At 45.9% G+C, this 3,905-nt stretch overlaps 1 non-coding gene across 1 annotated transcript; it reads right to left on the bottom strand.

The window, feature by feature from the left end:
• Positions 1-565: 565 nt before the first annotated feature.
• On the bottom strand, positions 566-640 carry Trnas-cga. The gene has a single exon. It is a non-coding gene; the product is annotated as a tRNA-Ser (tRNA).
• Positions 641-3,905: the final 3,265 nt, after the last annotated feature.

The raw sequence follows: 3,905 nt of genomic DNA, 5'->3' as shown, positions 1-3,905 counted from the left end.
TAAAAACAAACAAACTTCTGCAAATAAATCAGGAAAAGATAATTTCCTCATGCAGCTGTTAACGAAAGGGTATGTCTTTTACCTACCCACAACACAGACACTACCATTTTCGAAACAGCCTCCTTAGTAACAACATATAGTCTATCTAGTCTATCGGAGCGGCAAGCGTTTATTTCTTTGCTTTTCTTCGGGAGGCAACGAGTGAGGGACAAACTATGCACACACTTTTTTTTCAAAATATTGTGCAGAACGTCTTGTACAGTTGATTTAGATATTTTGCTCCATTCGGATTTGTGACATAACTACACTGACCCACTACGGTTGCATGTCCACTACCTATAACTTTCTTCTTTTCCTTGTGCCTTTCTCCTGCATAAGTGCAGGCTCCGCATCGGCATTAGGGATTTGGAATTGTTAGTTTAATGTCTGGCCAGATGAGCTACCCGACGCCGCCCCGTTACTTATCGGGACGGAATATGTGTACCACCACTATCTGCGTGCAGTGTCACTCACATGAAAATGAGGGAAAGTTTTCTAAATGAAACTTCCTGGCAGATTAAAACTGTGTTCCCGACCGAGACTCGAACTCGGGACCTTTGCCTTTCGCGGGCAAGTGCTCTACCAACTGAGCTACCGAAGCACGACTCACGCCTGGTACCCACAGCTTTACTTCTGCCAGTATCATATCAGCACACACTCATTCTAGTTTTCTAAATGTTTGCGAGTCGTGTAATAGGCGGGATTTGGGTACCAGCCCGGTACTTTACTTGCGGTACGTGAGTAACCCCCTAAAAACCACATCCACACTAGCCAGCAACCGACCCTCTTCGTTAATCCGCAGAGGTGGACTCGATCACCACCAGTTTTTGAGGAGGTGGTGATTCTATCAGTGGCCAAAGCACCTCCCTGTCCCGGAAGCAGCGCTTTGACACACACAGCTAACCGGGCGGGTGATGTCCATTACGTAACACTGCCTGCACACAACCGGCTGGTCTCCTGAACACTTTATAGTTGTTAGACCACGCTGCCACCGTAGTTATTGAGCTGACGTCGCCTGTACCCCAAAACGGTTTGAACGGACGCTGTATTCCCCTTGCACTGCTCTTACAATTTGGAGCGCACCAGACGTAAATCTTCTAGATCTGTTGTTTCTTGTGGATGACACATACTCTTCTCCTGTCCATCTCATGAGCACAAACAGCCGAAACTAATTCCCTCAGAACACGAGCACTGTGCTCGACAACGTCTGCTTGATGCTGTCTCGCCGCCACCACTTCTGCTGACCTGCACAGCTGTGAACCTGCATATTACCTAAACTGTGACATCTACACTGCCGCTGTATTTACACTCTCACATTCTACATCTAACGGGAGAGGAAGGAGGGAATGAGACAGACGAAATCGATGGGAAGAGCTTAGGTCTGGAGTTTAAAGAGGAGCCCGAGATGCCACATACCGTCAGAGGCGTTTTGGAGGTCGAGGGAAACAAAAATTGCGAAGTGACGAGAGTTAAATTGATGGCAAAGATGACTGGTAAGGTTAAGGAGCTGGTTGTCAGCTCACAAGGAGGCTGGAAGCCACACTGGGTAAGGGTGGTGCTGATTAAGGTGGTGACGAATACAGTGGGAGGGGATGAACTGAAAAATGGTTCAAATGGCTCTGAGCACTATGGTCATCAATCCCCTAGAACTTAGAACTAGTTAAACCTAACTAACCTAAGGACAGCACACAACACCCAGCCATCACGAGGCAGAGAAAATCCCTGACCCCGCCGGGAATCGAACCCGGGAACCCGGGCGTGGGAAGCGAGAACGCTACCACACGACCACGAGATGCGGGCGGGGATGAACTCGAAGATCTTATTGAGACCGAGGGGACGATAGGAAGAGGTGTCAGAGGGGGCGGGTGGTTGTGGGTTTAAGGAACAGCAGGAGGTCAGGGTAAATGCCGCTGGAGAGGTGGACGCTATACAGGTTACCAAGGACAACCAGGGTGGAAGGGGGGGGGTTATGTCTGAGGGGTAACTGATCCAAGTACCGGAAACTGCGGGCGCGTTGCGGGACAGAGGCGCCGCTGCGTTCAAGGACTTTGGGGAAGAGGAAAGGCGCTGGCACGATTTTCCGCTTATATGGCCACGACTAAGTCGGCTGGCACCAATTGGAGAGCGCCGAAACGACGCGTGTGAGGAAGGTGAGCTAAGCAGCTCATAGCAGCTCCGGCCTGCCGCGGGAGCGAGTGACGTCATGTGGCGCGAGGGGCTGCCGCTCCTGCCTCCCTACAAGCGTCAAGCACCCGTCGTTGTTTCCTTTCGACGTGAAATATAATCGTGACTATATAGGAGGAAAATTGTGCCAGCCCTGGCAGTCAGTAGCTTTACTACTGACGACGATGGTGGCGATAGCCATCGGAAGCTCGAGATTTTTATTCGAATTGAAGCGGCTTGAAAACCGAGAAGATTTTATTCATACATGCCACCGCCAAAGCCTCCGAAGGCACATAACAAATATTTGTTAATAAAAGCCACCTTTTCCACTGCAAATATTAGGAAAACCCTACCGGCCATAAAATCTTTCTTACAACAAGTATGAAGACGCAAGAAAGCAAATAAACAACGTTTAACATAACGAAGTTGTGCGAGCAGCTACTGTGTTTCACGATTGTTAACTACGAGATCTGGATTGCGTACCACAGGACGCCTTCAGGACTAATTTCTGCTGTAACACCATGGTCTCAAAAATTGCTGGTTTTGAGTTAATAAGTGTCATATTGTTTTTTACTGTCAGACTGTGCTGTGTTCTGAGGGTATTTTCGCTCTGTCGTCGCAACTATAAGAAATATTTTTTTCTTCACCATACGCGTTTCGCTTTATTGGGATAGAGCATCATCAGTGGACCGTAATTAAAGGTATTTATGTTTGATTTGTTTTTAACATCGGAAAACAGTTCGGAAACAATACGTTGTTTTGACTTACGTTGATTTCTCCTTGGTTTCTCCCCTGCATTGGCAAATGTGGTCTGCTAGCACATCTTTAGTTTTTACCATCGTTAGACAACGATACTTGTAATCTAACTTTTAGTTTCGCTGCAGAACTATCGATTTCGCACACTACTTTTTTCTGTACATTTTTGTACTTCTAAGTATGTAGCGTTGCCAACATAACATTGCCGCTAGTTTGTCTTTGACGTATATTCCTCCTTTTTTTAGTTAATTGTATGTATATAATGATACACATATTTTTACACCCAAGCAATTATCTAAGAAAAAAGCTGTAAAGTAGCTACGGATAATATGGCCAAGTAAATGAAGAATTTACCGTGATTTCGCAAGTAAACACATCTTAAGGGTGTTTAAGAACATTATTTCAAGTAACACAGTTTCCCGCATCAGCACTTAGAATTACATTTTACTGCACTGCACTTTTCAGAGAATCCGATGGCGCTGATACTGCTTCTGCTAGGCACGCCAGCAACGAGAGGTTTGTGGCAGAAGTGGTGGGAAGAAATCCTACTCGACGACTCACTGAGATAATCCAATAACGGGCTCCCCTAATCTATGTGGTTCCACTCGAACTGTATGTCTTTTACTCACTAACTAAACTGAAACACTTCAGGACGTTTATGTTATAAGAGGGGAAGCTTTCTGTAAAGAATTTTTGTCACAGAGTGCAATCCGACAAAGCCGTGAAGACAGCCGTACTAGAGGATGACATATGACAGAAAATGGTTGAGGCTTTGCGGTCACTCAAACGTATACACGATGTTATAACGGAAGCAGAAGCACATACTACCGTTCCGTCGGAAGCACATGATATTTTTGGACTATTACAGATGATGCTGAGGCACAGTTGGAGAAGTGTAAAATGTTTTTGCAGCAAACAAATCAGTTATGAAACTTAGTAAAGAATAT

This window comes from Schistocerca piceifrons, chromosome 3, assembly GCF_021461385.2.
Source record: "Schistocerca piceifrons isolate TAMUIC-IGC-003096 chromosome 3, iqSchPice1.1, whole genome shotgun sequence".
Classification (NCBI taxonomy): Eukaryota; Metazoa; Arthropoda; class Insecta; order Orthoptera; family Acrididae; genus Schistocerca; species Schistocerca piceifrons.
The sequence above is the reverse complement of the archived record's forward strand: the minus strand, read 5'-3'. Positions and strand labels throughout refer to the sequence as shown.